This window comes from Diceros bicornis, chromosome 30 (genome assembly GCF_020826845.1).
Source record: "Diceros bicornis minor isolate mBicDic1 chromosome 30, mDicBic1.mat.cur, whole genome shotgun sequence".
Classification (NCBI taxonomy): Eukaryota; Metazoa; Chordata; class Mammalia; order Perissodactyla; family Rhinocerotidae; genus Diceros; species Diceros bicornis.
Window position 1 is genome coordinate 14868355 of NC_080769.1, and position 26086 is coordinate 14894440.

At 47.3% G+C, this 26086-nt stretch overlaps 1 protein-coding gene, 1 long non-coding RNA gene and 1 pseudogene across 4 annotated transcripts in view; 2 read left to right on the plus strand and 1 right to left on the minus strand.

Moving 5' to 3' along the window:
- Positions 1-26086, plus strand: part of LOC131394240 (adhesion G protein-coupled receptor E1-like) — a 737363-nt pseudogene that overhangs the window by 682574 nt on the left and 28703 nt on the right.
- Positions 1-26086, minus strand: part of LOC131394485 (zinc finger protein 558) — a 141499-nt gene that overhangs the window by 51831 nt on the left and 63582 nt on the right. The window contains exon 1 of one of the 3 annotated variants that reach the window (XM_058525856.1): positions 6503-6566. The exons of the other annotated variants lie outside the window; for them this stretch is intronic. The gene's annotated coding sequence lies outside the window, so the exon portion shown is untranslated. Of the gene's footprint in view, positions 1-6502; positions 6567-26086 lie in introns of those variants that run through there. 3 annotated transcript variants of the gene reach the window in all.
- On the plus strand, positions 17199-23443 carry LOC131394509 (uncharacterized). Its single transcript, XR_009216166.1, has 3 exons — positions 17199-17249; positions 19322-19384; positions 23367-23443. It is a non-coding gene; the product is annotated as an uncharacterized LOC131394509 (long non-coding RNA).

The window sequence follows — 26086 nt, forward strand, 5'->3', positions numbered from 1 at the left end:
TTAGTGAAGAAACATGGTGGAATCTTGATAAAGAGAGCAAACTTTGTGGCACTATAACTTTCACTATTCCCATCCTGCTCTCACAACATCCTCCACAACTGTGAAAACCGTCAGTCTCAGAACCATGGTGGCTGAGACAACCCGCAGCACAGCAGCCATAGTGGGTGTGGAGCTCTGAAAAGACCCCTCCCCACCCAACTGCAACTAGCTGACCTGCCTGGCAGCTCCCCGAAAACGCCCCATGTTCAGGGCTTGTCGTTACTAGACTCAGAGCTTGCCCAGGGAGGAAAGTCTGTCCCCAGGGCACTTGCTAAAAACAATCAGGGCTAATTGTTTTCTACTGTAGTTGCCTGAGGGAGTGATACCAGCTGAGGCAGGCAAGAGGTGAGCCAAACACTTAGAAGAAAAATTGGGGGAATGAGATGTCCACAGGGGGCTTTGAAAAGCTCCAGGGTATTTGCGGGCATCTAGAAGGCCACAAGGCCTCAGGGATGTGGCACGCCCAGGACAGACTTGAGAACGTCTTAATCTCTCACCTCTAGTTGAAGGGTTGGCTTAATATCTGAAAACTTGATTATGTAATACACCATATTAATAGAATAAGGGCCAATACCACGCAATCTCGTCCACATATACAGAAAAGAATTTCACAAAATACAACGCTCTTCATGTCTAAAAAAGAAAACACTGAACAAATTAGGAATAGAAAAAAACTTTCTCAACCTATAAACAGCATCGATGAAAAAACCCACGGCTAACACCATATTCAATGGTGAAAGACTGAAAATTTCCCCCTAAGACCAGGGACAAGACACTGATGTCTTCCCTTAACTTGCATGTTAATCACAGGTACCAGAGGTTCTAATGAGGGCAATTAGGCAAGAAAAAGGAATAAAAGAAACCCAGATTGGAAGGGAAGACATAAAACTCTGTTTTGCAGATGAGAAGATATTGTATATAGAAAAACCTAAAAAATACACCCCCCCACACACACAATATGTGAATCGTATCCCAATAGGTGTATTAAAAATTTAAATTGCCCGATCTGGTTAGTGGCTCCAAAATTGGAGAGCACAGTTAGACCGCTAATATTTGTTGAATGTTTCCAGAAGAGGAGGAGGAGGAGGATGCTGGAGGTGGGTGGCCCCAAATGTTAATGCTTTTCTCAACCCCCGAAAACCTACGGAAGGAGATGGTAGAATTAGCTGACAGGGATGTGGGGGAGAATGGGCACCATGTCAGTGACTTCCAGATCAAGGATGTGTCAAGGGAGCTCAGAGCCATCAGCCACCAGCTCAGCCAATGCTTCCAATCTCCTCAACCTACATCAAGTCGGTGACCAGGCAGGAGTGGAATATGTCTCACAGCTGGCTGCCTCTATAGAGCTTGGTGACCTAGAACAAATGCGAGGGAGAGTGGGTGAGATGGAGGACTCCTGGAGACGCAGGGGGCCACTGGAGCCAGTGAAAGATCACAGACCTTGGGGCAAGGGAGACCTTACTTCAAATCCTGGCTCTGCCTCTAACTCACTGTGTGACCTTAGGCAGAATAAGGCCCTTTCTGAGCTTCAGTTTACCCATGTGAGAAATGGGGAAGGCAGCTAGGACATCACCTCTGGACACTGAGAGAACCCAGGCACGCAGGGAAAGTGAAGGGTTGAAACAATCACGTAATAGATGTAAGTCAGACGGAGGAATGACGGTGCCCTCAGGGCAAGGAGAGACGGGACAGGGGAGAACCCACCTGGTCCTGGGTGTCCCTCAACAGGGCGGTGTACTCCGAGATGTGGGCTCCGGGTTGCTGAGGTCCCAGCTGATGATGTGGAAATGTAGCTGGTGCTCTCTCTGGATGGATAAACTCTGGGCTGCAGAGCCTGGAGCCACCAAGAGGAAGAGCAGACAGGTGGAGACTCTCCGCTCCCAGCACAGGGGCATGGTGGCCCACGGGGTCAGGATGGTAGGTGCAGACAGCGTCCACACTGCTGGCTTCCCCATCCTTTTCAGGCCTGGGGAGAGAGGGATGTGGGGACTCTAGAGAGAGGTCCTGAAACCTCTGGGGTTGGGGCCAGAACAGGAAGGAGGAAATGGGAGGTCAGTGGGGAGACTGAGAGAGGGGTGGTGACAAAAGTGGTCATTAGGGGCAAATACTCAGGGGAGGGTCTCTCCCTCAGGTGAGTCTGCAACTCAAGGAGAAGAGGCCCAGGCTGCTCTTCTTGAACAAGGATCCACCTGGGGAGGAAGGAGGAGGAGGATGAGCAGGAGGGACAGGGATTGGGGGAGGGGCTGGGTGGGATTTAACCCAACAGGAGCTGCTGGGACCAGGGTCTCCCCAGGCTCTGCAGGACCCTCTCAGTGGAGTTGAACGTGGCTGAGCCGTTGCTCCTGTCTGATGAATACCAGAGGGTGGAGATGGGGAAGGTGACTGTGAGGGTCTTCAGGTTGTGCCCCAAAGCTGCAAGACGAGAGGGAGAGCGATGGCCATCACTGAGAGCTGGCCTGAGACCACACCAGAGTCCTGCACTCATTATCATCTGTCGTCTTCTCTCCCAGTGGCACCACCACCCACCCGTGTGGTCACCCAAGTCAGAACCAGCACATCTGCTCAGCTCCTCCTCCCTCCCAGTAACACCAATTCCAGTTGCGCACTGGTCCTCACATACACTCCCTCTCCATCCCTGTCCCAGCTCAGGTCTTAACTTCCTTCACCCGGACCAACACCCCAGCAGGCTCACTGGATGCTCTGTCTAAAGGATGTTCTACATGCACCACTAGAAGAATCTTTCTGAAATGAATACCTCACTAGGGCCACCACTGCTCTAGTACCACCCATGGCTCCCTATGGCCTTCAGTGTTTAGTTCAACCTTCTTGACCTGGCACTCAAGGCTCTACTCAATCTGGCTCCTGCTGACCTTTCAGTCTCATTTTATCCATCTACTGCGGGTTAAACTTTATGCTTCACGCAACCCAAATTCGTTTCAATTCTCCCCATAGGGCATGTTGTTTCAGGCCGGAGCCTTTGATCATGGAATCTTCTGGGCCAGGAAAACCCTTCATCCTCTAGTTGCCAGGGTCCCTACTACTTATTCTCAAAGACTCCATTCTGGTGAAACTTTCTCTAGCAAGCTCTTCCCCTCCAAATGATGCCAGGCGCCTCTCCCCGAAACCTCCCACATTGTACTATAATGGTGTGTTAATTTCACAAGACTAGGGGCTCTCTGAGGGCTGGCCTGAGACTGAACCGTCGGTATAATCTTTGTGATCAGCATGATTGCCCTAAAACCAGAATTTCACACCCTGGCTTCGCAGCTCCTGGATCACAACCGGCTGGTGGAGGAGTGGGGCCGGAGAGCTTCTCTTGGGAAGGAAAAGGGGCCCCCAGATACCTGTGGTGGCTTCTGGTGGCACAGGTGATGATGAAGTATGCAGGGACGTGGTGGCTGGCTCGGGAGCTGTGGCGAGGGCTGTCTCAGGGAGGGACAGAGTGGGAGGAGCCCCCAGGCTGACCCGGGCTCCAGCAGTGGCTGTCCCAGGACCACCATTCACAGGTGAAGCATACATGAGAGTGAGGGGAGGGGTGACTGTGTGAGTAGAGGGATGAGCAAGCCTGTGGATGAGAGGAGCCCAAGAGAGAGAGATAGGTGAACAAGAGAGACTGAACACAGAGGAGAGACACATGGACGGGCAGAAAACTGGACAGACGGATGGGACACCTGGAAAAGGAGGACCAAGGGCGGGGCTTCAGGAGAATTAAAGTGAAAACCACGTGGGGTCAGAATGTGGTGGAGAACACGTCTGTCACTAAGGCTTTCTCACCCTGGGCTGGGACTCTCCACCAGAACACGGGAGAGAGAGAAGGGATGAGTTAGGGCCCTTCCAGGTCCTTCTCTCACCAAGGACAGCGGGTGAAGGAGAACAAGTGCTCCCCAACCCCAAATGCGGACGGGACCCAGGAGATCAGGGCCAGGAATACTCACTGGTGGTAGTCGGGGCTGCGGCTCCATAGGTGTAATCTGTGGAGAGAAGGCGAGAGGAGCTGAGCGAGAGCTGGGGTGAACATAAAGGATTAAGGGAGAGGGGGGATGTAGGGAGCTTTGTGGGGAAAGCAGCGGGGAAAGCAGAGGGGAAGAGGGGAGGGGTGTTCAGGGGGGAGGCAACGAGATGGAAGGTGGCTGGACCCAGTGATCACACAGTGATGAGGAGACTGATCCCAGACCAGGAGCATAGAGAGATGGATCATAGCTCACTTTAGAGCAACGCAGGCAACACAGAACTCTGACTGGGAGAGAGAGTGTGGCTGTAGCACAGCCCCTCACCACTGACATAGAGGCTGTCCCCGTCCAGGGTGAGGGAGCCCAGGTGGGAGACGCCCTGGGTCTCATGGCTCAGCTCACAGTAGAGTCACTCTCTGTCCAGCCCTGGACCTGCGGGGGTCAGAGTGGAAGGTGCAGATGATGTCCACCCCAGTGGCTGCCCCACCCTTCTCAAGCCTGGGGGAGGGAGAACCTGGGGACATGGAATACTGAGCAGGGGTCCTTCTGGGTGTGGAAAGCGAGAGAGGGGAAGGGAGGAGGCTGAGGGAGAGGCTGAAGGGGCTGCTCTGATGTCTGGAGAGGCTCTCCTCGGTGTCTCCCATGTGAGACAACCCGCTCACAAGTAAGGCCTGACTTCCTTTAGGATGTGGAGGGGGGCCTGTGAGTGACAAAGAGGGGTGAACACACAGACCTGGGTGAGGGGGTGCCTGCAGGTCTGCACGGACAGCAGCGAGGACAACAGTCACTGCCCTGTGCCATCTGACACATGCAGGCAAGAAAGTATCGTTACGTTCTCTCGGTTTTACACTCCAAGGTCTTTTCTTTCTATTTCTTTCTTACTCCACAGCCATCACCCAGGCCTAGGGAACAATCATCTTATTCCTAAACTTATTCCCAGCACCTCCCATCTTGCCTATTAAGTCTTCATTCTTAACCATGAAGTCCATTTTAACCCACGTGCTTAGACCAAACGCTAATCACATCATCCTTCTACTCGCATCTCTCCAGAGTCTTCCCACCGGTCTTAGAACAGAGTCCCAAGTCACCCCTGATCTAGTCCTGCCTGTCCCCCTTCGACGGCTCACACCCCTCCCCCTGTGTTGACTCGGCTCAGCCATCCCTCTTCTCAGTTCATGGACACACCAGGCTCTCTGCTTCAGGGGTGTCCTCATGCGGGTCCCTCTGTCTGAAACGCTCTCTTGAACACACTCCCACACCCTCACTCCAGTCTAACCCTCCAACTAGCTAAATCCAGTCCCAACTCTAGCTCTCAAGCTAAATATCAGTCCTTCTCAAGACGGCTTCCCTGCCCCCTCACCTTGAGTCCCCTTGTGCCAAACTCCCACATCATTCTCATCATTAACTGTCTAAAATCCAAATTCCCAAATACAAGATAAATTCCACGGAGGTGGGACAAGGTCTCTCTGGTTCTCCAGGTCCCCATGCATGTGGCCCAGGGCCTGGCTCATCAGATGAGCAACCATCCCGGTTTGTCTAGGACTGCCCTGCTTTGAACACTAAACGTCCTGTGTCCTGGAAAACCCCTCTGTCCTGAGTAAACAAGGATGGAGGGTCACCATAAATCATAAACTCAAAGACTATCTATTGCATGACAAGCACACATTCCCCTCAAGAACCTCACAGGAAAGCTAGAATGAAAAAGGCACACACACATATACACACAATTAGTAGAGGCCAACAACTAAATACAAAATTACTTAACAAGATTCTCTGCAACGTGAATCACCAGACCGTTATTTCAGAAAAATTTCAAGAAACAAAGTTAATTCCCTTTAGAAGGCAAGGTGGTGAGGACAGTCTTTTTAGAGACTAGTGCCCTGCACTGTAATCTACAGTGTTGCTTAGTACTCCTCGAAATGATTGGAAATGTCATAAAGAAAAAAATGCTCAAAATAAATCTGGCTACTGGCAAATTCAATGTTAAATTTGTTATTAATACAAAGAAGTTCCAATCATCTTTTTCCCTGAATGCTCCTATATTTCAAATTTTTGTGGAGGATTTATAGGACTTTAGAAGTCAAGTTGAATGGGTCTAAGGAATGTTGCCTAGTATCCCTGCTAATATTTAATGGGATGTGTTCTAATACTACATACACACGCAAAACATTTCTGTATTTATATTATATATAAATCCTGACTTTTGAGTATTATGCAATGCAAGTAAATCTATATTTTCTACTATAATACACATTTGCAGTTATTTACATTTGTTTTATGTGTTCTTATTTGCATATAACAGTACTTACTGAAATATTTACCACACAGAACCACACACAGCTTACCGTCTTTCCCTTGAATATAATCCATCAAACATCAATAATTTTTCTCAAGATACCCTCACTCTCAGTGTCCATGTGGTGACAACCTGAGCCCAGGAAAGCCCACTAGCAGGTCTTCTGCACAGCGGAGGCTGCCGGAACCTGCTGGTACCAGGTCCACAGGGTACTCACCTGGTCACACAGAAATCCATGGATCAGCGAGGACAGGTGGACCCTGAGCCTGCTTTCACCTCAAACTTGAGCTCCACAGATGCTTTTCATGTCTGAGGGGGGAAACAAAAGCGCAAACAAGCTTTTGAGGCCTTTTCTAGGGTGTTGGATGGAAAGGCCACCCCATTCACTTTTCTTTTTTGAATTTACTGATTTAACTGTAACTGTTGGCTGAGACTGGATTTTCCTGATTCCTGTCCAGCCACCTGCTCCCCAAGATGGGAGGAAGCTGCTTCGTCCTGTGTGCACTTGTGTCGCTCAACTCACTTGGCTGGACAAAGACTTTTTGCTGACTCTGGACCCTTTAAACAAGCTTGTCATTTATGGCCCCTGTAAGTGGCTCGCTGACTTGTCAACAATTTCCACACTTCATTCAGGGCCCGGGAGATTTTCAGGCCCTGGAGCAGGTCTCCCAACCTCGGCACCACTGACATTTGGGGCCGGATGATTCTCTGTCGGGCCGTCCTGGGCCCTGGAAGACGCTGAGCAGCATCCCTGCCTCCCCCTCTAGATGCCAGGAGCGCCCCCATTAGTAACAACCCAAACACCGCCTCCAGACGCGGATAAGCCCCCTGGGGACAAAATCACACGGAGGACGGTGACCGGGACTCTGAGGAGGGGCCGGCGGCGCCCGGAGCCGGGGGGAACAGCAGCCTCGGGCGCCCTGAGCGAACAGCCCGGGGGAAACGGGGCTCCGGGGGGGACGGAGGGACGCCAGGCCGTGATGGGGCTGCCTGCGGCCCAGGCCCCTCCCTCGACCGCGACCGGAGCCGGGACCGCCCGCCGCTCACCGCGCCTCGCCCCTTCGACTGAACGTCCACGGGAATCCCGTCCGCGCCGAGAAGACTGGACTCACCGCGCAGACCTCCCGCTCCATCCACGGCGCCGCCCGCGCTTCCGCTTCCGGTCTCGGGCGGGCGTCTGGGAGGAGGGAAGTTCGGGGAGGACGGACGTTTGGGGGCTCTGGGTTGAGGCGGCGTGAGGGGCGGGGCAGGGCGGGGCCGCGCACCCCAGCCTCGGGGGAGGTGTCTAGTTTCTAGAGTTAATGTGAGGCCGGGCCGCGGGGTGGGTCAGCACCAGGACAGGGACCAGGCCTAGGGGCGGGGCTCTGGGTGGAAACCAGTTAAAGAGGCGGGGCTGTGGGCGGGACCAGGCTGTGGGCGGAGCCCGGGACCTGGCGGGGAGAGACGGAAAGAGCCGAACTGTGGCCGTGAAATCGGAGAGAGACGAACCCGAACCGCTGAGCCGAGGAGCGGCTGAAGATAATGTCAGTTTTATTTCATCCTTTCCAATAAATCATTCCTTTTGTATCATTTCCTGCCAATATTGCATCAAGCAGGGCCTCCAGTGTGTGTTTCGTAGAAGCAATGATAATGAACGTTCTTCTCTTATCCTTGATTTCAACACTGCACCATAAAGTTTGACTCTGTAAATACTCTTTATGAGATTGACAGAGTTCCCTTCTATTCCTGATTTTGTAAGAGTTGTTTTTGTTGTTGCTGTTTATTTTTTAATACACGAATGGTGTTGAATTTAATTAAATGTCCTTTTCTGCAGTTATTGAGGTTATTATTTCTCCCTTTTCAGGGACTAGAGTACTGAATTACATGGCATGACCCAAGCTTAGTCATGATATGGTCTTCTTATAAAATATAGCTGGATTTGGAATGCTGATTTGATTTTTATTTAGGATACATGAACTTAATTCAAGAAGGAGAGTGGCCTGTTATAATATTCAATTACTAAATTGACTAAGGAAGCATTTCAACTCTGCAGTTCTCATCCAGAATATTTCCTCGGATGAAGAACGGACATAACAGAGAGGTAGAGAAAGTCTCTGTAAGGCATATACTCACCTGTCTCATTGGAAATCTCATTCTCTGGGCAGGGAGTGCAGTCAAAACAACAGAACGCCTCTCTCTCCTGAGGGCTCTTCCTAAATCCAGGACTACAATTCTCCCTGCATAAGGAGCATGAAGTCTGGAGATAATCAGATACCTGTTGGTAACAGCTGTGACTTTTAACTAATTTTCTAATAACTAGAATGTTTTAGATTATTGGGCATTTAACAAATATATATATATATATACTTTCATTTTCTGAGGAAGATTCACCCTGAGCTAACATCTGTTGCCAATCTTCCTCTATTTTGTTTGTGGATTGCTTCACTCCTTTCCATGGCTGCATAATATTCCAATATATAGCTATGTCACATTTTGATTATTCATTCATCCATTGATAGACATCTAGGCTCTGTTTACCTTTTGGCTATTGGGAATAGTGCTTCTGTGAATGGTTTTTACATTTTTAAATGGTGAAAGAAAGTCAAAAGAAAAATAATATTCCATGACACATGAGAAGTATATGAAATTCAAATTTTGTTGTCCACAGATAAAGTTTTATTGGCACCCAGCCACATCCATTCACAACATCTATGGCTGCTTTCACATTATAACACTGGAGTTGCAACAGTGACCCTATGGCTTGCAAAGTTGAAAATATTTACTACCTGGCCCTTTACAGAAACAGTTGCTGAACCTTTGGTGAAGGAATCAGAAGGTTCATTATTAGTCACCTCCTTTGCAAGCTCTGCTTGGATGAAATATTAATGCTCTCTTGTTTCCTCTTATTATGTTCTCCCACATTTGCGGGCTGCAGACAAATTAAGAGAGAGCCTCATTGTAATATCCTGTAAAAATAATATATGTACATATTTGTATGCAGTGTATAGTAATAGTGATAGTAGCTGATAGATATTTACTGTGTACATCCTACTCTGCCAAATGCTTTCCATGCATTGTTTCATTTAGTCCTCAAGATAACTGTGTGAAGTAGACAAATATTTTTTAGTAGATGAGAAAACTGAGGGTCAAAGAGACTGTCAATTGTTAAGGTCACATATTACATGGCTGGATCTGGAATGCGGATGTTACGGCTGAATTGTGTCTCCCCAAATTGGTATGTTGCCGCCCTAACCCCCCGGGACCTTAGAATGTGACTATTTGGAGACAAGGCATTCAAAGTGGTGATTAAGGTAAAATGAGGTCATTAGGGTGGGTCCTAATCCAATATGAGTGGTGTCCTCATAAGAAGAGGAGATTAGGACACAGACATGCACAGAAGGGAGACCATATGAGGACACAGGGAGAAGGTGACCGTCTGTAAGCCAAGAAGAGAGGCCTCAGGAGAAACCAACCCCACTGACACCTTATCTCAGAATTCCAGACTCCAGCACGGTGAGACGATAAATGTCTGTTGTTTAAACCACGTAGACTGTCATATTTTGTTACAGCAGCCCTAGCAAACTAATCCTGTGAAACTCATGCTATCTGCCAGAAAAGCCAGTCCTCTAAGCTCACAGAATTTATTGTCCCTGATTTGGGCTGTACCCTTCAGACGTCCCTCTCCTTCTAGAACCTCTTCCTTCTCAGAGGCTTAGGCCTGGAGGCTCATGTTTTTTCTTCTCTAGATTCTTGCAGATCCACTTCCCTGAAATTCTGGCCCGTGGACCCTGTGCTTGGGGAGCAAATGTGATGATGTATTATTTTCCTCTCCAAGCTTCTGCACTTTCACATCTTCCTCTGGTTCTACTTCTGGGAGTGTCTGAAGGTCTAGGGTGACAGTTCTTCTAGCTGTTCCTTCTGCCTTTGAGATAGAATGATAAGTAAGAGCATTCGTGGAACTGAGTTTCTGCAGTAATCTGCAGAGGGAGCGTGTGTGTCCAGCAGGGCTTGCAAACACCAGGAATCTGCTCCAAGGGGGTGGGAAAGCAAATTGTGACACATTCACAGAACAGCACACAATGTAGATTGAAAAGAGTGTGGCCGAGCTCTAATTATTGCTAAGGAAGGGGTTTCCAAGAAATATTTCTTATCAGTCAGTGTGCAATTAGGAAATAGAAACTGTACACATTTTTATTGTTTTATCTTAATTTTTAAGGAAGTATAGCTAGAGGTTGTATCTTAGCTTTCTAAGGTCAAATGTATTTATCTTTGTGAAATGAGATCAAGCCCCATATGAAAACAAATTTAAGAGACCGCGCTTCTCTGGAGAAACTCAAAACTCATGTCTTTTGGTCCCTTTGTATAGCATAAAATAATTTTGTCCCTTTATATAGAATGGGCAATAAAATAACTTGGCAGAATGGTGGGCACTCTTTATTTTGGAGCCAATCTTATCAACTTTTGGAGGGATGATTCACATACAACACACGGCTTCCTTTCACAATGTAAAATTTGCTGTGTTTTGACAACCTCTGTCACAATCAAGATAAAGAACATTTCCATCATCCCCCTCACTTTCCTCGAGGCTTTTTCTGATACATCCCTCCCTCTGCTTCACCCTAGACCGCCATTGATTTGTTCCTCCTCTCTCCCCTATATATGGTTTGCAACCTCTAAAATTTCCTATTATTGGACTGTGTGATGGCTAACTTTATGTGTCAGTTTGGCTAGACTGTGGGGACTAGTTGTTTGGTCAAACACCAGTCTAGGTGTTGCAGTGAAGGTATCTTTCAGATGTGATTAACACTTAAATCAGTAGATTTTGAGAAAACCAGATGGCCCTCCATAATGTGGGTGGGCCTCATCCAGTCAGTTGAAGGACTTAAGAGCAAAGATTGAGGTTTCCCAGAGTGGAAGGAATTCTGCTTCCAGACAGTAATGTAGAAATATAGAAATTCTGCCTGAGTGTCCGGCCTTCAGACTCAAGACTAGAGCATCAACTCTCACCTGAGTCTCCAGCCTGCCGGCTTGTCCTACAGATTTTGGACTTGCCAACCCCCACAACTGCATGAGCCAATTCCTTAAGATCTCTCTCTCTCTCTTCTATTGGTTTTGTTTCTCTGGAGAAACCTGACTAGTACAGAAATATTCCAGCATTTACTCTTTTGTGTCTTTTATGTCAGATTTCTTTTCCTCAGCATAATGTCTTAGAGATTCATCCACATCATTGAGCAAGTCAGCGCTTCATAGTGTAGATATATCACCTGTCAATGGACGTTTGGGTTCTTTCCAGTGTTCAGTAATTGTGAATAAAGCTGCTGTGAACATTTGTGTGTGAGTCATTCTGTGGAGGTATGTTTTTATTTCTCTTGGATAAATACCATATGATCCAGTAATCCAACTTCTGGGTACATATGCAAAGGAAATGAGAACAGGATATTGAAAAGATATCTGCACCCCCATGTTTATTGCATCATTATTCACAATAGCCAAGATGTGGGGACAACCTGTCTGTCAACAGAAGAATGGATAAGGAAGATGTGACATATATATGATGGAATATTATTCAGCCATGAGAAAGAAGGAAATCCTGCCATTTGTGACAACATGGATGGACCTTGAGGGCATTATGCTAAGTGAGATAAGTCAGACAAAGACAATTACTGTATGACCTCACTTATAGTTGGAATCTAAGAAAAGCTGAACTTGTAGAAACAGAGAGTAGAGTGGTGGTTTCCAGGTGCTGGGGAGTTGGTGCAATGGGGAGATGTTGTCCAAAGGGTACAAACTTGCAGTTATAAGATGAATAAGTTCTTGGGATCTCAAGCACAGCATAGTGATTATAGTCAACATTACCGTATTGTTTACTTGAATGTCGCAAAGAGACTAGATTTTAAATGTTGTCACCACAAAAAGGGATTGATAATCATGTGACATGATGGAGATGTTAACTGATGCTGCAGTGGTAATCATGTTACAATATATAAATGTATCAAACCAACCCGTTGTACATCTTAAACTTAAAAAAGTGTATGGATATATTTCCATTCTAGTTGGTAAATCACGACTTCAGTCCAGCTGCATATCTAGTCTTTATCATAAGATATCCCACAATCCAGCTACTAATGAGTTAGTGGCTGGCACCAGGGGTGGCCCCTAGGATCTTGTCTGAGGCTCATAGCCAGTGTCCATTCTGTATGGTCAGTGCCCTGCCCAGACCAGGAATCCTATACTTTGAATATCACCTGTGCAGAAAAATGTTAACATAATTGGCCATTGGTTGGGGTCTGGGAACTTGGACCCTGCCATGAGGATTCTTGTGCACTGGGTTTATTGAGGGAGGACATTTAGCAGAGGAGGAGTGAGGGGAGCAGGTAGGACAGAGGGAGGAGCTGAGCAAGGAGTTGGTCTCAGTTGGAATCTAGCCTCAGCCTAATCCCCTGGGGAGCCCTGTAGCCTGAACAACACCACCGAATTGATCTGATCTTGGGGCGAGGGCTGGCTTTTTGTACTTCTGTGACTACCAGTTCTTGGCTGTGGGCTGGGTCAGAGGGTTTGTGCAGCTGTTGGACTGGAAAGCAGTCCTCTGGGGAAGGGGAAGCTGTGAGCTGTGAGCAGGCAACACCCCCGGATGCTGGGGGATGGGTGCACCAGCTGCTCAAGGGTGGCTGGACAGGGAGGCATCAACAGTGTCTGCTACAGGGGGCTTCAATTAGTTTAGGATGACTGGGGTTTTGGGGGAGTGGGGAGGTTAGAGGGGGAGACCAGTGTAAGATGAGGGAGGGTCTCGAGTGCCATATTAATGAACCTGGACTTCATCCTGAAGGTAATAGGGAGCCATGGGAGGGTTTAGAACACAGAAGGAGCATAGTCAAGGTGGGCAGGGCTTCCCTGGAGCCCCCCACACACAGTGTGAGGATGAGTGACATCTCTGGGGCTCCTCCAGGCTGACCTCTTCCGTCTTGAGTGTCCTTAGATTTCCCCTTTGCTGGGAAAGTCACAAGGGGTTAGGTTTCTGCAATCGCTTGACTAGAATGGTTCATTTCCTCCATCCCATCTTTCCCCTTTTTCTCCCCTTACGCCTTCCCTCATCCTTGCAGAACCTCTGTGGTCCAGATATTATAGCCTTGGTCACCTCTTTTGGGTTTGAAGGGTGAATGGCATCTTGTGTGCTCAATCACTCACTACGACCCCAGACCCCATCTGTGGTAGGTAGAATAATGTGGCTCCCCACCCCAAGTTGCCCACATCCTAATCCCTAGAATCTGTGAATATATGACCTTACACAGAAAAAGGGACTTTGCAGATGTGATTAAGTGAAGGATTTTGAGATGGGGAGATTTTTCTGGATTATCCAGGCGGGTCCAATGTAATCACAAGGGTCCTTTTAAGAGGGAGGCACAAGGGTCAGAGAGAGAGAATAAGAGAAGGAGATGGAGGGGGAGAGAGAGAGAGGGAGAGAGATTGGGATCTATGTGTCTGTGTATCTATATATGTATCTATGTTTCTACGTATTTATGTATCTATATATGTATGTATGTACGTATGTATGTATGTATGTATGTGTGTATCTATCTATCTGTCTATCTATCGAGAGGGTGAGAGAGAGAAAGAGGAAAAGGTAGAAGAAGAAGAGAGAGAGAGAGATTTTAAGCGAGAGATTTGAGGAGGCTACACTGCTGGCTTTGAAGCTGGAGGAAGGGGTCTTGAGCCAAAGAATGCAGGTGGCCTCCAGAAGCTGGAAAAGGCAAGGAACGGATTCTCCTCTGGAGCTTCCAGAAGGAGCACAGACCAGCTGCCATCTTGATTTCGGCCTCATAAGACTCATGTGGGACTCTGACTTCCAGCCCTGTGACATAATAAATTTGTGTTGTGTCAAGCCTCTAAGTTTGTGGTGATTCATTATGGCAGCAGCAGAAGACTCATTCATCACCTCATCCCATTCCCATCCCCAGGAGGAATCTGGGCTTGATCAGAAAACCTTCCAATTCCTTAATGCAACCTCCAAAAGTCAACTCTTCCTTCTGTCTCAGACTCCCCACCCACATCCTGATGTTACCCCAATTCTCTTCCTACTTCCCAAATTCCTCTCCATCTCCACAGCCCCTGTCCTAGACCAGACCACCACCACTCTTTTCTCTCTCTTGGATCAGCCTCACTTTCTCCCTGTCTCCCCACCCATGACCACATCCTGTGCAACACCCACTCTACACAGCACAAGTGTTGTAAAACACCAACCTGCCCATTACTCCCTTCCTGAACCTCCTTAAATTGTCCTGAGGATAAAGCCTCAACCCTTTCACCCACTTCAGAAGATACTGGATGAAATGATCTTTGGCGACCTCTTCAATTCAATTGTGGCTGGTACCATGCCTCCTATGAGTAGCTGTAGCCATTTGGCATAGTGGGATAATGATATTGACAATAGTAACTAATACTCTTGAGCATTTAATCTGTCATGCAGGATTTTTTGATTTTATCACATGAAACCTCAAACCTTATGAAGTTATTATCGTCATTTTACTGATGGGGAAACGTTGCTTCTCAGTGTGTTAGTTACTTCTTGCTGTGTAACAAATTACTCCAAAACTTAACAGCTTTAAACAACATATTTTTATTTTCTTATACTGTATCAGGGTCAGGTATCTGGAGGTGGCCTAGCTCGGTGGTTCTAGATTGGGGTCTCTAATGAGGTGGCAGTCAAACAGATGGCTGGAGATCTCAGTTCCTCCTCACAGGGGCTTCGCCACTGTGCTGCTTGAGTGTCATAACAGCATGGTGACTGGCTTCACCTCAGTGAGTGATCCTGGAAAGAGAGAACACGGAGGAAGCCACAATGACTCTTACAACCTCAGGTGTCTCAGATGTCACACAATGTCACATCCTCCTTTTCCTGTTCATTAGAAGCAAGTCACTAAATCCAGCTCACACTCAAGGAGAGAGGAATTAGGCTCCCCCTCTTGAACGCAGGAGTATCAGAGAATTTGTGGACATCTGTTAAAGCTACCCCGTTGGTCTTTCTGCCTCTAGGGTCCATACTCCTGGATGCATTGAACAAGGATTATAGAAGAAAGTGCAAGTCCCAGCATCCCCTCCCAGGTAGCAATGTTACCAGACATTACTGCATCCCTTCCACAGCGATCCTTTGGGACAGGACCTATTGCTATTCCTATTCTCCAGATGAAGAAACTGAGGCCCAGACAGGCAAGTCATCTCCCAAGGTCACTTTGGGAATATCTTGCAGAGTCAGCATTTGATCCCAGGTCTGTCTGACCTCAGACCCTATCACTGTGATAGCCAACGCTGGGGGATTTCCTGTGTGCCAGGCTCTGTTCCAGGCACGTCACATATGACCACTCCTCGGATGTTCATGTCAGCCACACGGAGTAGATTCTACCATTACTGGGCCCATCTCATAGATGGGAATGTTGGGGCATAGAGAGATTGAGAAGTTGCCCAGGACAACACATGACTGGCAAGCGGTGGAAATGGGATTTGAACCCCCCAGCAAGCTGGTTCCAGAGCCTGCTTTTACCCTCCAGTGCTTCTCAAACACAACACAGCTCTGTTTATCCTCCTTCTTGGTGGAATTTGCTGCATTTTCATGCTGGCTCTTAACTGCAGCCTCACTGGGGCAGGGTCCCTTGATGAATCTGCTTCAGTGATCATAACTCCAGGATGGGTATCTTGCCTTGCACAGATCAAAAGGGAGAATGCAAAGACAAGTGGGGCTTTTCTTCCCACGAACTTGGGGCTGGTCTTTCCATCTCATTTTTTAGCAGATACTCTTGATGCCTGCCCACCCCCGTGACCCTCAACCCCTCAGGACACACTAGACTGACATCTGCCAGCCACTGCATTTTGTTATCAAGAGGGTTACACTCTGGAGCCTCAATCTGTGAGTGACAGGAGCTGGTGGATAAACACCCCAGTTCCCTCGCCCCTCAGCTGGGATAACTCTGAAGAGTGCACTCTATGCTGCCTTCCAGAGGTGCCAGGGAGATTAAGATCCAGTTTCTCACTGTGTAACCTGCTTGATAACACACCTGCTGTGGGCTCTTTCCCTTCCGTATCTCACTTCCCCCCTCACTAGCTGGAGTTTTGGTGGCCCTCTTTGCAGAACTACCCTTACCAGAATTCTTGTCTCAGCTTCTGCTTCTGGAGGACCCGAACTAAGGTGTTACTAGACCTCCATATTTATGAGATTGTGCATGTGTGTGTGTTGGGTTGGCTTGGGGAGCTGGGAATGGGATGGGAGCGTTGTTGTGCATTGAGGTGATGATGGATATGATCAGATATAGTGGAGAGCTGAAGGCACATGAAATGAGTAAACTCTAGACTTTGGATTCAGAGGGTCTTGGATTCAAATCTCAGGTCCAAGTAATCTTGGACAAGTCACATCTCTTCTCCAACCCTCAGTTTCCTTTTGTAATTTCTGGTAAAATAGGTGGGGGTGGGAATCCCTACTTTATGATGTTGACATGATGATGAAATTAAATTTTGTTGGCAATGTGTCTACACAGTGCCTGGTACATGATGGCTATGGTGCTTATTTTTATGGAGCAGGCTGGGAAGAGACCCTTGAGTTGGGGCTTGCCTCATTGGAGTCAAGTGGTGGAAGCCCATTTATCATTGGGTGCAATGGAGGAAGGTGATGAGAGATGGGAGGTAGATATTGGTGGGGAAAGGAAAAAGAGAGCAGGAGGGAAGGAGAGAGAGAACATGGTGAGACAGCAGCCAGACCAATTTTTCTTCACGGTGATGAGAGGAGAAAATAAGGGGTTTGCCACCCTGTCCTCATTTAGTGGGAGCAACTCAGCAAAAAGGGTCATGATATTCTCACAGTGTTGAGCAATTCCAGCTCCACCCTTGCCCTCTTCCCACACTTCCTGTAATTGAAAACTCGGAGAACAGAGAAAAGTTTCCCCTCTTTGAGTGACAGAAACGCAGCACGATGTGGACCTTCAGCTTGCTCCTCTTCTGGGGTGAGTGTGAGGCTGAATGGGGCACTCGGGGAAGCCTGGGCTGGAAACAGGCTGTAGGAAAAAGGGAGGGCCATGGACCGTCCAGCCAAGAGGTCATAAATGTAGGTTGGACACTGCAAACACCTTTATTGGGGGACCGTCGACAAAAATCACTCTAGCTCAGGGAATTCCATCCGTCAGAGCAGAATTCCTTTATAGCCATTCACTTGACATGTATTTCCTGAGTACCTACTATGTATCAGGAGCTGTTCTAGGTAGTGAGGATAGAGAAGTGAATAAACAGACGAGGTTCCTACTCTCGTGGGGCTAACATCCTAGTGGGAGGGGGTGGGTGGAAAAGAATCCACTAACAGTAACAGCAACCACCCACTTACCATCATTCTAAGTTCCTCAAATATAGAATGCATTCAACCTCCACAGAATTTCTCTGATATTGGGTCATCAATAGCTCCATTTTACAAAGGAGAAAACTGAGGCAAAAGAGATTAAATATCTTGCTCAAGACCACTTAGCTGGTAAGGGGTGGAGCCAGGATTTAAAACCAGGCAGTCTGGTCCAGAGTCTGTATGCTTTATCGCTACACTATGCTACCCCAAATAATAAACAAAAGCATTTCAGGTAATAATAAGTGCTATGAAAGAAGTTGTTATAGAGTGTGACTGGGTGTTGCATTGAAGGCGGAAGTCAGGAAAGACATTTCTGAGGGGGTGATATTTGTGCTGAGATCAGAACAATGAGATGGAGACTTTCTGTCTGTCCTCTTATTGCTTCTTCTTTAGGCGTCAGTTTTTCTTGGTATTGTTTATCTTCTATGTTGTGGTTTCCTTGACATGTCTTGTGAGTTTGGGTCATGGGTTCAAATCTAAGAATGAGGGATCTTTTCTAAGTGACAAGTGTGGGTTTCCTCTGCTGTTGTAGAGTTTCTCCTATTTTATGAAGGAGGAAACTTAGGTATGATGATATTAAATAACTTCCCTGAGGCCACATGGTCTGTAATTGGTGAAGCCAGATTTTTAAACCCGCATATTTTGATGCCAGATTTGGTATGCTTAAATACGATACTCGGTTGCCTCTAAGATAATTCATGAGCAAGAGAATTTCAGTTAGTGATGGTGAGTTGGAGTGTTGGGAGTTTGGGTCTGTGGAACTGGTTGACTGGAAGGCTTCATCAGAAGAAGCAGATAAGTCATGGACTCCAAACGCAGGAATGCAGAGTTGTTGCTTTGGGGTGTCAGCACTGGTATTAGCCATTAGCACCCCTCGTTATGCTCTGAAGTCAACCAGCAAAGAGTAGTTATGATGACTTTGATGATGTTGATGGTGAGGGTGATGATAATGGTGGTGGTGGTGGTGGTGGTGATGACGGTGATGGTGATGATGAAGATGATGGTGGTGGTGATGATGATGATGGTGGTGGTGGTGGTGATGATGAAGAGGATGATGATGGTAGTGATGGTGGTGGCAGTGGTGCTGATGAAGATGATGATGGTGGTGGTGATGAAGGTGATGATGGTGGTGATGATAGCGATGATGATGGTGGTGAGGGATAATGATGATGATGATGATGATGATGTTGGAGAAGAGCTAAATGCTGGAGGACTACACTGCCTTTTAGATATTTAAAAAAACTAATTGCCCTACCATTTCATGAAATTTTAATACCACAGATAGACTGTACATCTATTTGTGTATTATATGTATATCTATATGTGTATTATACATAAAAGAGTAAGATTTTTTTCATCTTTCCCAAAAGAACCAAGTTTTGCCCTTTTGGGGGAGATGTCATTCCTTTTGAGAATGTGTGTTTTATTGTACATCTTTGAAAACCGCTTGGAGCTATTTTTGTAATTGAGAAGAAAATGAATACAATCAAAATGAAAAACCAAAATAAAGTGCAGAAAGGCAGGAATGGTGGCTGTGAAGATTATGTGCAATAATGTATGTTTCTCACTCAATTGGGTTTCTCATGTAAGCTCATCAAACCTGAGGCCATGCCAGGAGTAATTTTTAAGGTTGAGCCCAAAAAGCTTCTTGCTGCTTCACGGTATTTTTCTTTTCTTTCTACACAGGGTGTTGTGGTATATGTAGCTGCGAAACAGTCACATTAACCCCACCGGAATCAGTGGCATGGCGTAAGTTGGTCCAAGAGAATCCATATGTCCAATGTGGTGGGAGGACGTCTTCTGGAGAGGAGATTCTTTTGTTCAGAGGCTGACAGCTGGTCACTTGCTGAGAGCTAGTTAGTGGCAGAACAAGGGATAACTTCCAGGTCTCCTGGTTCCCACTCCAGGCTCTTTCCTTTGTGCCTTGGACTTGCTGTGTGACCTCAGGCAAGTCACATTACCTCTCTGATCTTCAGTTTCCTCAGCTATGAAGTACAGATAACAAGGTTCCTATCCCACAGGGATGTTGTGAAGCTTGAGTCAAAAGGGGTAACTTTCTAAACCACCTGGTGTGTGTGACAAGAGCTTCATAAATGGTAGCGTGGTGGGAATGGGCATGAAATTTACTCAAACTACAACTCAATGTGGAAAAAAATGCATTTTTTTAATGTTTCATTAAGTATTCTCATCTTCCATATAAGCTCCTACTGGATAGAGGAGGAAAACAGTGTTAGTTTTCTCAGTGTTCTCAGTGTCTCAGTTTCTTCGTTTAGTCTTATTTGGGAAACCCCGTTTATATTGTATGAAGACTTAATCTTTCAAAATTTCTCACCCTACCCTTGTTCCTCCCAAGATGGTGTCTGGGTATTGGCATAGGGGCAGCTTATGGGATCTTGTAGCTGTGAAGTGTGGACTCCAGGTGCGGTGTTTTGTCTACAGATGGAGCATGGCCCCATCTTGGTTCTTGCTTGTCCATCAATCCTCTCAGAAGCTCAGCATCTCCAAGGGGTCCATGCAGTAGCTCCTGGTTTCCATGTCCAGGCTACAGAAACCATAAGAGTTTTCTTGGGTCACCTACCAGCTCTCTCCGTCTGCTTGTTCTAATCCTTGGCTCCCACACCGCGTTGGATGTGGCAACAGCAGAAAGAAAGCTTTTGTTGGGAGAAGTTAACCTTTAGCCTTGATGCCTCTAAATTCACCCACTCCTATCTGGAAATCTCTCAGGTGACCCATCACCACTTATATTTAGCCTTGAGGGGAGATGGCAGAGAAGCAGGAATCCTGGTGAGTCTTCTTCGTCTTAGCTCTCTTTTAGCTTCCTTCAGTTTTCACCCTTCCTATATAATAGGTATTTCCCTTACATCATATCCTGAGTCCTCTCTACGCCACAGCTTAATGAAATCTCTATCTTCCAGTCCTCCAAGCCTGGCTATTGAAAAAAACATTTATTGACATAGAATTGAGATATAACATTGTGCAAGTGTAAGGCATGCAACATGTTGATTTGATACACTTATATATTGCACAATGGTTACCACCATAACATTAGCTAACACCTTCATCACCTCACATAACTACCATTTTTTTTTTTTTGTGGTGAGAACATTCAAGATCTACTCTTAGCAACTTTCAAGTATATAGTACACTATTGTTAACTATAGTTACCATTTTGTACATTAGACTCCCAAAATATATGCATCTTGTAAGGCTTTGCTTTCAAGACTATTGTCTTCTTGGGAACCCAAAAACCCAATTTGATAATGAAAATCTGAACATTACCTTTGGCTGTCATTGTGTGTCTGCAGCTAAGACATCTTAAATTTTCCTGAATGAGATGAAATCTTTTGGCAGGATGGGTTTGAGCGGGGGTGGGGGGGTTCACATCCCTATAAGTGGAAAAGAGAAAGTTACATCAATATATGCCCAAAAAGGTCATCCTTGATTTAAAAAAACTATTGTTTTTTAAATAATAAAAAATCTTTAATAAAATTTTTTAATAAACCTGAGCCCAGAAAGCCTTTGCTTGGTGAGAAAGAGATTGTATTAATCTCCATAGCTCTGGGACCCAGTCCAAGCCTGGCAGAGTGTGGGCAAGTTAGATGGATAAATGAAGAATATGTGCGCCACATAGAGAGTGTGAGAAATGTATGGTAGAGGGTTGTACAAGGAATTTATAAATGGGAATTCAAAAGGCTTAACGTTTGAGAAAATTCTGTACTATCAGGATTAAAAATGCATAAACACAGGTGTGTTAACTTTGTGAGAGTTCATCCAAGTGTACACTTATGATACTTGCACTTTTCTATATATATTACACTTAATAAAATGTTATAAAAATGGACATACACTTGACACAGCAACCGCTCATCCAGAAATTTACTCCAAAGAGATAGTCATATAACATACAGAGATACCTTGCTATATACTCAAGAATGGGCACTCAGGGACTGATTGGGTAAATTGTTGTGTTTGTTAGAGTAACTCCAGCTACTGTAACAAATAAACCCAAAACTGTCAGTGGCTTAATAAAAAGAAATTTAATTCTTGTTTGTTTAAGAGTCCAACGCAGATATTTCTGGCTAGTGAGTGGCTTTCCTCCATGGGATGATTCAGGGACCCAGATCCTTCTGTATTGGGGCTCAGCCAAGCTAGGGTCTCAGAGACTTCTGCAGACAGTGGCAGAAGGGGAAAGAAACAGTGGAGAAGGCACACCCACTTGATAAAAGCCTAGGCCTGGCCTAGGCCGTGACACATGTCACTTCTGCTCACGGTCACATGACCATACCTGGATGCAAGGTGAGCTGGGAAATGTAGTCCATGGTTGGGCGGCTGCCTCCTAGTGACAATTCCACACCACGGAAAGGGGAGTGTGGAGTTTTTGTTTGATCTTTGGCTACCTAGCTGTTTCTGGCGCAGCTATAGCTCATGGATACAATGGAATACTATGCAGCTGTTAAAAAGCATGAGTTAGGTCTATATGGACTAACATGGAAAGTCGCCCAAAATGTATTATTTTCTTAAATTTCTATTACAGAAATATTTAAACACTCAGAGGCAGCAAAGACAGTATAACAAACACCCATGTGCCCATTGTACAGCTTCAATGCCTGACAAATTTTGCTCCTCTTGGTTTGCAAGACATACTGTTGAGTGAAAAAGCAAGTAGAAATAGAACAGAGCTGTCCAACAGAACTTTCCATGATGATGGAATGTTCTAGATCCACAGCAGCCACTAGTCACATGTGGTTATTGAGTAGCTGAAAAATGGCTGATATACTGAGGAATGGCATGTTTCATTTTATTTAATTTTAATAGATTTAAGTGTAAATAGTAGCTACTGTATTAGAGAGCACAGCGGATTGTAGATTGCACGATCCTATTTGTGTTAAGAAAATTGTGTGAATTTATAAATTCATTTCTATTTGATAGTATATTTGCACAGTTGAGTTGTGAATAGGACCCAGCCTTGAAGGATTCACTCAAGCTTTTGACAATTGTTACCTCTGGGTATGAGGATGGGGGACGGGGAGACCTTCACTTTTAATTTTATACACTTCTGCGTTGTTCGAATTTTTTTTACAACAAGCAATTATTACCTTCTTAAAAAAAGATAAAAACAAAAGAAACAAAAATAAGGATTACCATCTGCTTTTGGTTAGTTTCCGTCGAAGCAGAGCCTGAGATGAGGATTCTGGTGTGAGTAATTCATGAAGAGAGGGCTCTCAGGAGGCACTTGCAGACACTTGCAGGATTGAGGGAAGCAGGATAGGGCAGGGGGAGAAACCAGCCACTCAGAAGGCATTTCAGGAAAGGCTTAGCCACAGCCCATCCCGCCGGAGCTCTAGAGTGTGAATTGCACCAGAGACGTTCACCTGCTCAGAGGCAAGGCGATGGCTGCGCTGTTACACTCCTGCATCTGTCTGTCATCGCTTCTGGAGCAGTGAAACAGCTGTCAGACGAGTGTGCCAACCTGGTACAGGGGATGGGGGTGGTGCCAAGAGTGGCTACTGTCCCACCCGTCTCACCTGGCTGGGTGTGAAGAACTCCTGAGCTGATGCAGGTAAATCTCCAGGAAGAGACTGGGTTTTCTTCATCACATACCAACGCCTGCTTCCAGAACTTGCCACCATGACCTTGGCCCCCAGGGAAATACGGAGCCTGGCTGGGTGAGCGGGTGGCTCATGGCCAGATCTCCAAGGCAGCTAATCACTTCTCTGTCCTCTGCTTGCAGGTCGGCTGCTGAATCTGACAGGGACGGCTTTTGGTAAGAAACTCCCCCAGATTGAAGGCAATCAGGCCTTGGGCAAGCACTTCCATCTCTCGGTGTCATCATCTGATTAGTGGGTATTGGGACGACCCCTACCTAATGGGATAGTTGTGAGGACTCCCCTCCATGTGGAGTTGCTAAGAGGGGGGCTCTGGAGTCACTCTTCCTGGGTTCAAATCTTGGTTCTGGTGCTCATTGCCTTGGGGACCTCAGGCATTTCAATAAATTCCCCACGACTTCAGTTTCCTTGAAAATGAGGGTAAGAGGAGTTAATTCCACAGGGTTTTGATGAGGATTAAATGAGGTGTGTACGGGCAGTGCTTAGAGTGGTACGTGGAACATGGTAAGCGCTCCATTATGTTAACACTCCCCCTCTCCTCCTCTCCTCCTCCCTCCCCTCCTCCCTCCCCCTACTTGTCTCTCCCCTCCTCCTCCCTCCCCTCCTCCCTCCCCTCCTCCCCTCCTCCTCCCTCCCCTCCTCCCCTCCTCCTCCCTCCCCTCCTCCCTCCCCCTCCTTGTCACTCCACTCCTCCTCCCTCCCCTCCTCCTCCCTCCCCTCCTCCCCTCCTCCTCCCTCCTCTTCTCCTCCCTCCCCTCCTCCCTCCCCCCTCCCTCCCCCTCCTCCTCCCCCTCCTTTTCCCTCCCCTCCTCCCTCCCCTCCTCCTCCCTCCCCTCCTTCCCCCTCCTCCTCCCTCCCCTCCTCCCTCTCTTCCTCCCCCTCCTCCTCCCTCCCCTCCTCCCTCCCCCTCCTCCTCCCTCCCTTCCTCCCCCTCTTCCTCCCTCCCCTCTTCCCTCCTCCCTCTCCCCCTTCCTCTTCTTCCACTCCTCTTGCCTCTCTTCCTCCTCTTCCCCCTCCTCCTCTTCTCCCTCCTCCCCTCCTTCTCCCTTTTCTTCCCCCTCCTCCTCCCCCCTCCTCCCACTCCTCCCTCCTTCCCCTCCTTCTCCTCCTGCTCCTCTGCCTCCTCCTTCTCCTCCGCTCCTCCCCCACCCCCTCAGCCTCCCCCTCCCCTTCTTCCCCTCCTCCCCCTCCTCCTCTCCTCCTTCTGTTCCTCCTCCTCCTCCTTGGAGAAACGCGTATTATCTGGTTGTTAGTGGCTGGGCTGCGGCTGGGCTGAAGCTGGGAGCCAGTGAGGGGCAGAGTCAGGACCATGGCGGGTCCCCTGGACTCCCTCCCTGCACTCATCCCCTCTACTTTGCTCTCCTCTTGCGTTCGGACTTGTGGTGTGGCCTGGGGCAGGCTACGGGAACTCTCTTGGGCATCCGTTTCCACATTTGTAAAATGGAGTTGTAACGTTTACCTTGAAGCAGGGTGACTGACCATCCTGACTTGCCCCAGACTGGGATGGGGGGGGCGGATCCCAGGAATTTGGACTTTGAGGGCTAACAACAGGAAAATCCTGGGAAAGCCAGGATGACTTGGTCAACTACCTTGACACATTACTGTGGGGACTGCAGAAAATGCATGGAAGGGGCCTGGTGCACGGAAGTCACTTAGGAAATGAAAGCTCTATTTGTATTTTAATAAGTTCCTTTGTCTCTCTGAGTCTCATTTTCTGCTTAGGTCAGTTAAATGACCATTAAATTGTTTTGAAGATCATGTGTGTGTCTCAGTTGGGGTGTTGAAATGGCCTGTGCCCTGGTATCCCCACTCCTTGCCCTTCCAAGAGCGGCCAGAGGGCACCTGTGAACCCCAGAGTCAGGGGCCATCCCTCCTCGGCCCACAGCCCTTCAGGGCCCCCACCTCCCTCTGGGTAAACTCTCAAGTCCTCCTCGTGGCTCACAAGGCCCTGCACAATCTTCCCCTATCCCCTTCCTGCCCTCCCCTCCTCCCTCTCTCCCCTTCGCTTCCTCTGCTCCAGCCACGCGGGCCTCCTCACTCTTCCTCCAACATGCCAGGCACAGTCCTGTCCCAGGGTCTTTGCACACACAGTTCCTTCTGCCCGGAAAGCTCTTGCCCTACATATACACGTGGCTCCCTCCCTCACCTTCTTTATGTTTTAGCTCATGTGTCGTCTTCTTAGTGACCTCTCTATTTTTGACATTGTATCCCTCACCCCCACATCTCCAGATTATCAGCTCTGTGAAGGTGGAGAATTTTGTGTGTCTTGTTCCGCCGCTGAATCCACAGTGCCTAGAATAGGGCCTGGTGTATAGTAGGTGTTTGTATTTGTCAGGGTTGTTCAGAGAAACAGAACTAATAGGATGGATATCTATATATCTGTATACACACACACACACACATACGTAAAGATTCATTATAGAGAATTGGCTCACACAATTATGGAGGCTGGCAAGTCTCAAGATCTGCGGGCTGAGACTGGAAGGAATTTGGAGAACTGAGTGAAAGTGAGCATGGCTGATGGGACAGGATAGGAGACGAGCTGGAGAGGTTGACAAGTGCCCAGTCAGACATGACTGGGTTGCTAGTCTGGTTTGGGGTGGATTTGAGTTGTGAGTAATGGGAAGCTCAGAGTTGAGAGACCACAAGTGATAACGTGCCGGAAGTCTGCAAAGAGAAATGTTGCCTTCGTAGCTGAAAGAGGAAGCTGGAAATGAGAAGCAAGATGTTATCTGAGGCATCATGCAGGGAAGGGAAATAAACAAATCATGCTGTAGGGAGCAAAGAGCTTGGGTCTCAAGACCCTAATAATGATAATCCATCTCTTACGTTTTTTTTTTTTTTT